Below are 10,218 nucleotides of genomic sequence, written 5' to 3' on the forward strand. Positions count from 1 at the left end.
CACTCAATTGGAATTTGACATCTCTGGCTGATTTGCTAGCTTCTCTTTTCCTTCAATTTACTGCTCGGTCAATAGGCAAGTAGATCTACACTGTATTGTAACTCCAGTATTTATTTTTTTTCATATGCTTTATTCTTGAACGACTTTTCTAAAATTTTTATTTATCATGTTATATGATTTAAACTTTTTTATTTAAAAGGGTATACATTGTGTGTGATTAAGATTTTTGAGAAAGGACGATCAAGAAAAGCATGAAGGTGTGTCTATTTGGACATTGAAATTAGGTGGCCATTCCCTTGTCTACAACATTCTCTCTCTCTGTTTGTTTCCTTTTTTTCTTTATTTTTCCAGATGGGGAGGATAGCAAAAGTAGGTATAGATCCCTTCACTTCTAGATCATTTTCTTCTGTGAAGGATGCAGTCATGGAAAAAATAATTATAAAAAATCTAGAGAAAAAAAAAGGAAGAAGAAGAAAAGAAGCAAGATGTATGGGTATGATATTTATTGTATTAACACTGAATCTTGTCCATACGTTCTGCACCTTTTTTCCTGAATACCATCTCATACTTGTAACCAACTACATTCTCCAAACAGGTTGCCTTAGAGATCAAAGTAGGCTTATGCTAGTGGTGTTTTATGCATAATGCATTACCAATTAGCAATTGAAACAACTACAATAAAGTAGCAGGATAAAGAGTTTTCCAGAAACATCCGGGATCTGGCTTTCAACCCTCTAAACTTCATAACAGAACAAAATAATTGCTCAAGATTTCAAAAAATTGTGCAAAAACTTCAATGAAAAATTAAAGCTGAAGAAAAATCCTACAATGCATTGTCCAACCTAAAAAAAAAGTTGTGTTTGAGTAGTGACAGGGTTCCTCTTTTTGCACATGGGGAAGTCCAAGCTTAAGGGCTACAATAGGATGACGATAAGTCGAGGCTTTTTATCTCTATACCTGAAGTTATTTTCTCTCTTGAACAGGATGGGAATTCACTCTTAGTTTTGAACAAAACAATCTATCTAATTGGGTCTTGGATTCGCTAAGGTAAATTTAGCTTGACATATCTGATGATGCTAATTCAAAAAAATTCATTAAAATTCACTTAGATTTTCTGGCTGAAGACAAAAGTGACGAGTATGAGAGGAGATGGAGGACACAAATCACAAATTACACACGACCCTCCAATCCCTATTAATCAATAAGAAAGGACTCCCATTAAAAGGAGATGAGATTGAAGCCCTAAAGAATAAATGACAAATCTTATTGCATAATACTTCTAGATCTCTAAATCTGTCTTCAAAGATCCTTGCATTCCTTACCAACCAAATCTTCCAAAATATAGCAAAAGAAAAACAATCCCCAAGAGCTTGACCTTTCTTGTTAATGCTAATTAACAACATCTGCATGCAAGAGGAGTCACCCACTCCATATCCACCAGACAAAACAATTTACCAACAATGATAAGGTCACAGGACAATGGAAAAAAATAAAATAAAACTGGTCTATTCTTTCTTCATCCTTCCTGCACAAAATACAGCACTGAGGAAGCACAAAATAGTTGGGTCTCCTTATTTCGAACAAAGCATTTGTATTGTTCCTATTACGCGTGAGTGACCATGAAAATACTTAAAACTTTCACAGGGCACACATGCACTCCAAATAACTTTATGAGGATCTAAAAGAGGAATATTAGAATTATCAATTAACTTAAGGAAAAAATATTTGCAAGAGAATAAACCCAAGGAATGAATGGACCATACTAGGCCTGTCAATGGATTGAATTTAATCCAAACATCGATCCAAAAAATGGGAATATGTTAACATAAGTCCAATCTGATAATCCGAATCTGATTATTATCAAACCGGATTTGGATAAGTCTGAATCCCATCTGATTAAAAATCTGATCCGATTACAGTTTTGAACTTCTTTTTTTTTTAATCAGCAAAAGTAATATTTTCTTGGGATAATAAAACATTACAAGGGAAGAAGATGCTCAAACCAGCCTGAAAGTGGTAGGAATAGGCAGTGGCCTAACCATGGAAGATTCAAGCATGCCAAAGAAACAAAGAGCAGAGAACAAAAAAAAAGAAAAGAAAAGAAAAGCATTGAACCAGAGCACCCTAGGGAAAATTATGCAGTGGCTGTTTTGTACAACCAGTCCCAATGGTTAAGGGAGTAGCAATCATATTTGGAATTAGCATTTACCCACTTGGTTGCTCTCACCTTCACCAGATCAGTTAAGCCCTTGAAAATTGCAGCATTTCTAGATAACCAAAGGGACATAAAACTAAGTAGAAAAAGGATTCCCAGATTAATTTCTTGCAACCTATGAAGCCCATGTTGAACCACCATGCAGATAATGAATGCAAAGAACCTGGGCAAACACACTTTAAATCTCACCATTTTAAAATATCACTCCAAAGCTTCCAAGCATGATTTCATAACAGAAGCATGTGCTCAGCCTCTTCTATTCAAACCTGCAGAAAACACAGCAAGGATTGGATTGTGATGAAATGATGTTCCGTTTAATCAAGAGGTCTTGAGTTGCAATTCGGCCTTGTAAGGCTTGCCCATAGAAAATCTGAATTTTTAAAGATATGAAGTTCTTTTAGATGATTCAAATGAAGTCCTAATCGAGTCCTGTGAGATTCTCATAGTTACTGCAGACAGATTTAACAGAGAAGACGCCATTTTGTTCAGCCTTGCAGATCAATTTATTGTCCATACTTGAATCCATCTTTGTGGATTTCAATCGAGACAAAAGTTCATGTACTGCTTGCAGCAAGGAGCACCAGAAGTCCTTGTAAATAAATCAACCACAAAAGTGTCTTTTTGGACTGACAAAGAAAACAGTCTTGGAAATGCCACTTTGAGAATTTTGTCCCCAATCCACAGATCAGTCCAAAATTTGATAGATCGGCCATCCCCTACAACTATAGAAAGATTTCTTCTTAATACTTTACCCAGGGTTTTAAATATCGTCCATTACGTATCATATTGGCCATTACGTAATGGGTTTTTGGCCTTCCGATACCGTTATTCATTGATATATCGGCCGATACTGTCCGTTACTATCCAATATCGGCCGATATATGATCATATCACCGATGCCGTTACATATCCCGATATAGTTATTTTAAACCCTGATTTACCTGCTGTGCTTTTCTCAACTCCCTCCCTTGGAAACCAGCTCTTCAATTTACCTCTATATTTTTCATAAATCAGCTTTCTCCATAGAGTCCCTTTTTCCATCCCAAATCTCCATCGCCATTTAGACAAAAGAGGTTCATTTTTAACTCTCAGAGAGCCAACTCCTAAGACTCCATGATCCTTAAAAGCACTTCATTCCAACTAACAAGATCCAGTTTCTTTTTTACCTCTCCATCCTCCCATAAGAATTTCCTCTGCAATTCTGTAAGTTCCTTCTCCACTGAAATAGGAAACTTGAATGTCGAGAGGTAATATTCCGTCAAATTTGAAAGAGTTGCTTTGATTAAGTACAGTTTTGAACCTTTACTCGAAGCCTGTACAGTGTATCAATCAATGATTGCATGCTTCTTATAGCGAATTGTGATTGGAGAACTCTTGCTATCAAGGGGAAGCCTTGCGTGCTTCTTTATTTATTTTCATTTTCGTCCTCTAAAAGAACAGCATCTTGATTTTAATTTACCATTTGCTGTTGTTATTTTGAGAAAATGGAAATAAGTTCATTAAGTGAACCAAGAAGTACACCTGAATACATGAAAAAAATGTCTGCATTTGGCACTCAGATACATACAAAACTACTATATACATACATTATGTGCAAGTTTACGGCAAAATCCAAGTTCAGAAAATCAGTGCAAAGCTAAGAAGAGCATTGACTGAATTGAGTTTGAGGGCTTACTAATTTGTTAAGATTGCCGTACCAGAATGCATGTTGATATGATGAAAATAAAATCAGATTGGATCGGATTGGATTTTCAGATCAGATGTCCGGAATCGGATATGGATTCGGATGATCTCTTATCCGATTTGCCATAATCGGATTGGATTCGGGTTACTCCATATCTGGTCTGAATCCAATCCTTATAGGTCTAGACCAGACCCTTCTATCCATAGAATCACTATTTAAAGAAACATTATAAACAATGGATAATAAGGACACCCAATAACTTGCCTTCCTATCATTTATATTTCAAAAAAAGAAAAAGAAAAAAGAAATTCCAAGAAATGGGAGCCTCATGGGAACAAGCAAGAAATACAATAGAATGTGTTAGGGGAAATTCTACGTACACAACACTTATAGTTCATTACACCCTTTATTTTAGAGTGGTTCTACTTGCACCATTACTTTACCTCTTTACACCCTCCATTTCATTACATCACTAAAAAAAAAATGTGATTCTTATTACACCTATTATATTACCAAAACTAACCCTAAAGTAAGATTTTTCAAAACCCATTCATCTCTTTACACCAATAGTTTTTGGAGGGAAAATAAGGGAACAGAAAAAGACGTAGCAAGGGGAAAGAGAAAGACGTAGGGAAGACAATGAATGGAGCCTATAGTGAAGTGCCTGTTTGGTCACACGGTGCTAAGCAATTTACATTCCTCCAGTGTTATCTTGCCGAAAAAAATAGATTTGTCAAATGTTTTGTTGCCATACCTTTACAGAGCCACTTTCTTCCAAACAATGATTTTGAAATTTATGTCGGGCCTATTCGGTAATACAATGCTAATGAATTTGAATTAATCTAGTGCCATGTTACCAAACAAACTTTTTTTTCTCATCAATATGTTGTTGTTCTAAAAAAAACAGTTTTCATAAAAAATACTTAACAAATCTCGTCTGTAATGAATTTATGATTGGAGTCCATTAATATTACAGTACTTGCATTGTTGTAATGAGTAGAAGCATAGTCATTTTAAGAAAAAAAAATATAAAAAAATGAAACTGGAAATACACGATAATGAGTAGTCGAACAAATTAAAAAAATTAGACCTTGGGTTACTGTAAATGTATCTTTTACTCAGCAGTTGGTTACTAGACATATTTTTTGTTTGGCAATGTGATGTCAGACTATTTTATTTTGTTCGATTTTGAAATACCGAACAAAAGTCGAAGAACAATCCAGGAAAACAAAACAAAAACCTACCCCAAAAAAAAAAAAATCGCCATTTCACTTTTTTGATTGTTCTTCACCACCGTTTCTTCATTCATTGCTTTCTTCTATGATCAAAACACTATGATTCTCACTTTTTGAAAAGAGATGTGCACGAGAGAAGAAAAATTGAGAAAGGAACAAGAAAAGTAGGGATTAAAGACTAAGGGGTGTAAGGAAATAATAAAATATATTTAATATTAGTGTTTTGTCCTTAAATGTAATTTCATACATGGGTAAAATTGGAAAAAAAAAAGAACATCTCATATGAAGGTGTAAAGAGGTAAAGCAGTGGTGTAAGTAGAATCATTTTTATTTTATTTTATTTTTTATTACAGTTTTATCCTTGTGTAAAATTACTAGTAAGGATTAAAAGCCCCAAACCTTCCCCTTCACATTTCTCTTTACACCTTTTCATCTTTCTTTTCATCACCCACTACCAATATCACACTTCTCCTCCACCAACCACCGCCACCCTTTCTCGCATCTCACTCTCTCCATATATATATATATAAACAAAAACAAACAAATAAACAAATTTATATTTAAAATGTATATATAATCATTATATATAAATAATATACAAGATTTTTGTGTTTAAAAGATGTTTGGGTATGATTTCAATCATTTTGGTGTAGTTTTGAGTTATTTGAAAAAAGTGGGTTTGAAACTCCTTCCAACTCTAGTTTATCAAACAAATTGAGATCGCTCGGTCTTTGATAGCTAAACAATTTAAGTTTGTTCAAACTCCTATGGCTAAACATGGCTAATTAATCAAATTTGGCCCATTCAGTGTGATACAACCAAACAAACTTGATTTGTTTGGTCGTTTCCAACCGAACAAACTAAGTTTGTTTAGTTGTCTCTTGCCAAATAAACAAAATTTGTTCGGCTCTGGTTTGCTAAACAAAATATGAAAGTTGAAAAGAAGCTGCGAAAGTGGTGGTTATGGGGGAGGCTATTGAGTAATGATTGTGGTGATGAGGGGTGCGGGTTGATGGCCATCACAGTGGGGTTGCGGGGTGGAGATTGGAGGTGGCGGCGGCGGGCAATTGTAATAGTTGAAGATGAAGGAGTTAGGGTTTGAAAGATCTTGATGTAAGGAGAAGAGATGAGGTTAGGGAAGAGGGTATATGTGGAAAAAAGAAAGGTATGTTTGGTTTGCATTTGGGAGATGAGTTTTAGAAAAAAATTTCTAAAAAATTGTTTGGTTTGAGTTTTTCTCAAAAAATTTCTAAAATCACTTTCTCTCTCTTACACATCAATCAATTATTTTTTCTCTCTCCCCTCTCCTTCTCAATCACTTTTTCTCTCACACACATCTACTCAAATTCTCCCAAAATATCAAATCATCCCAAACTCCCAAAAATACAACTCTCCCAAAATATACAACCAAACAAACCAAAAAAATTTCTAAACTCTCTTCCCAAAATTTTTTTCAAAAACAACTCTCCCAAAAACAAACCAAACAAGCCCAAAGTGTGTAAAGAGATGAAATAAGTTTTTTGAATTTTTGAGGGAGGTGTAATTAGAAAAGTGGTGTAATGAGGTAGAATTGTTGTGTAAATAGAATTACCCTAGATATGCTCTATAGTGGAGGGTTTGATACACACCCAAAACCCATCATCAAATTCTCTTATCTTCTTTCTTCTCTTTATAAATATGAATTAATTGGGATTTTATAGTCTCCTGCGAAAATCCAGAAGTTCTTCAAGGTCATTGAAATTATAGAACTACTTCTGCACTAGAAATTGGGGTTCCAATTCTTTTAAATAGAAATTACCCATCTGTTAAGCTTAAAAGATTTAAAGCCAAGTTTAGTGGACCCACGCACGAACAATTGGTAGTAGTTAAAGTAAAGAGGCAATATTTCATTTTCATCTTTGTTTGAGTTTGTTTTTGAGTTTCACTTGCTTTGTTTGTGGGATAATCTTTCATCAAATCTTCTTAGGTTTCGTAGTGTTACTTTGAAGTTTCTTCCCATTACATTATGTCTTTTAGGTTTTAGTTATGATTTTAAAGGCCCTTAACTCTAATTATTCGTTTTAACCCATACCTTGTTATTACTTTTTAATCAGTCATTTCTTTTCTCATTTATAGCTTTTATTTCTTCTGTGTGCGTGTGTTTTTTGGAGAGGGTTTGAACTTCTTCAACATATTAACTGTTTGAAGAACCTTTCAATAAAATGATTGTAATTATTGGGTCAATGATTTATAGATTTGATTATTTGGTGTATGAATTGTGAGAATATTATTGTAATTAAGGAAATATGTCAATTAGGTTGATTGTGTGAATATTAGATTGATTGTAGAGGGTTATTATTTCCTGTTTCAGATTAGGTTTAGGATTGCTATATATATCGGTTGTCATCTTTGTATTAGAAACAAGTTGAATATGCAAATCATTCAGAAAAACTTACATGGTATCAAAGCTTAGTTTGAAACCTTAGCTTGCAGATTTGAAACCCTAGCAGCCGTAGTGGGTTTGCTCCATCTGGTTCTTCGTCTGACTCAAAGTTTTCGTCTGGTTCAAAAACTATTCGAAGTCGACCCAGAGCCCTCTGTCTCTCGGTTCAATCGCGACTCCTTGTCGCACCCCATCTGCTGTGAATTGCAATCAATCATTGCGGCTTCATTTGGTCATCGCGACTTGTTGGCTCATCACAGTTCATCTCGTCGGCTTCATCTGGTCTCTTGGTTTCATCTGGTCATTGCGATACTCTCTCAGCTTCATCTGGTCATCTGCCCGGTTTTTTCTCTCTCTGTCTCTGTGTTTGTGACTTTGACTATCAGTACTGTTATTTGATTAAAAACCCTTATTTCTTGTTTGGCCCACTTTTTAGTTATTATTATATTTCGACCTGTTTATCTTTGATTTATTACAAAGACGAACACCAAAATCCAAGCCATCAGATGTAAACTCACTGGTGCCAATTATGCTTATTGGGCTAGTGTTATGAAGAATTTCCTTCTTGGCCAGAAAAAATGGAGTTATGTTTCTGGTTTTATTCCTCATTCATTGGACCCGAAACAAGAAGGATATTTGACTTCCTGTGACACTTGGGATTGTGATAATGCCCGAGTTCTGACCTGGTTTCATAATTCTGTGGATGACCGTATTGGAATGATGTTTTCCAAATACGGTACTGCTAAGGAGGTGTGAAATTATTTATTAGGTGTGTATCAGCAGTCCAATTTTGCCAAACGGTATGAGTTGGAAATAGCTATTCAGAGTGCTCGTCGGCGGGATCAATCTATTCAAGACTTCTACATTGAGATGACAGGTTTTTGGGATTAGTTGGCTCTCATGGAACCATCTAGCTTCAAGGCACTAGACGCATATGTTCAGTTTCGGGAACAAGGTCATTTAGTGCAGTTTTTAACAGCTCTCTCCCCTCAATATGAGGCTATCCGTGGTGGCATCCTTCATCGATCTCCTCTTCCCTCTGTGGATGCTATTATTCGTGAGCTCCTCTCCGAGGAAACCCGTCTTAAGACTAGCAGTCAGACTCTATCTCCATCTGTCTTCTTGGTTGCTACTCAGCCTCCTTTGTTGTTAACCCCACCACCTCATTATCTTCAGGGCAGTGCGAAGCCCAAGAAGGGGCCACTAGCCTCTGATGAGTGTGCTTTTTGCCATTAGAAGGGCCATTGGAAGTACAACTGTCCCAAGAAGGGACGTTAGTTTGCTCAGTCTTCTTAGTTGCCTCAAACACAGTTTCGATCTCCTACTACTTATACTGCATCTGCTCTGACTTCTAATCCTGACTTGGCTTCCTTGCGTGCCCAGATGGCTCAGCTTCAACATCTCTTGTCCACCTCTTAGCCATCCTCCTTTGTCTCTACTCTCACCTCTCTTCATTCAGGTTTGTTTGGGTCCTCTTCAGGTATCTCCTATTTTGTCTGACTTTTTGACTTTGGTGCCTCTCATCATATGACTCCTCACCTTTCCTTACTTCAAAATTGTATCTCCTTTCCTTCTCCTATTACTGTTAATACTGCTAATGGGTCTGGTATGCTTGTTCTATCTGTTGGGTTTGTTTTACCCTTTGCCATATTTGTTGTTACTATTCCCTTTGTTTTTTTATGTTCTTCAGCTATCTGTCAGTTTATTATCTATCAGTCAACTTGATATTTCTGGTTTTGATGTTATTTTTTCCTCTTGTGTCTATTGTGTGCAGGATCGAGTGTCCAAGAAGCAGATTGGGACCGGTCGTAGAGTTGAAGATCTCTATGTGGTAGAAAGCTTGCATCTCCCTCTATCCACCTCTCCAGTTGCTTTTTCCTTCTTTCAGTTAGATTCTCAGTCAAGTCAGTTTTACTTATGGCATTCTTGCCTAGGTCATTTGTCTGTTGACCGCTTACGATCTTTAGCTCAGTCAGGATTATTGGGTAAAGTTTCTCCTAGTCAAATTGATGAACGTCGGGGGTGTAAACTTGCCAAAATGTCAGCTTTACCTTTTAATAAAAGTATTTCTATTTCTGTTTCTGTTTCTCCATTTTCTCTTGTGCATACTGATGTCTGGGAACTCTCTCCGGTTCTCACTAAAGGGGTTCCGCATATTATGTGTCTTTTGTTGATGATTGCACCCGTCATACTTGGGTTTATCTTTTGACTCATAAATCTGACTTTTACCAAATATATCGTACATTTCAGTCTATGATCACTATACAGTTTGGGGCCACCATTAAATTGTTACGATCTGACTTGGGTAGGAAATATTTTAAAACTGAGTTTTGTGAGTATTTGGCCAATTTGGGTACTATTCACCAAACTTTTTGTACTACTACACCTATCCAAAATGGTCGAGGCGAGCGTAAATACCGTCATCTCCTTGAACCAGCTAGGTGTTTTATTCTCTTTACCTCAGTTCCAGCTTCGTTTTGGGGAGAGGTCGTTTTTACTACTGCTTTTTTTCTTAACCGCATGCCTACTCCCCTTCTTTCTAATCGGTCTCCTTATGAGGCTTTGGTCTCTCAACTTCCCAATTACTCCCTCCTTCGTGTGTTTGAGTCTTCTTAGTTTTGTCCTTTTTTTAGTAAAGATCAGACCAAACTTAGGGCCCGGT

At 36.2% G+C, this 10,218-nt stretch overlaps 1 long non-coding RNA gene across 1 annotated transcript; it reads right to left on the minus strand.

Annotated features, from left to right (window-relative positions):
* Positions 1 to 1,816: 1,816 nt before the first annotated feature.
* LOC114307796 (uncharacterized) lies at positions 1,817 to 8,213 on the minus strand. The gene is made up of 2 exons (XR_003645246.2): positions 7,570 to 8,213; positions 1,817 to 3,736 (listed from the first exon to the last, which is right to left on the minus strand). It is a non-coding gene; the product is annotated as an uncharacterized LOC114307796 (long non-coding RNA).
* Positions 8,214 to 10,218: the final 2,005 nt, after the last annotated feature.

This window comes from Camellia sinensis, chromosome 2, assembly GCF_055761805.1.
Source record: "Camellia sinensis isolate YWXY chromosome 2, ASM5576180v1, whole genome shotgun sequence".
Classification (NCBI taxonomy): domain Eukaryota; kingdom Viridiplantae; phylum Streptophyta; class Magnoliopsida; order Ericales; family Theaceae; genus Camellia; species Camellia sinensis.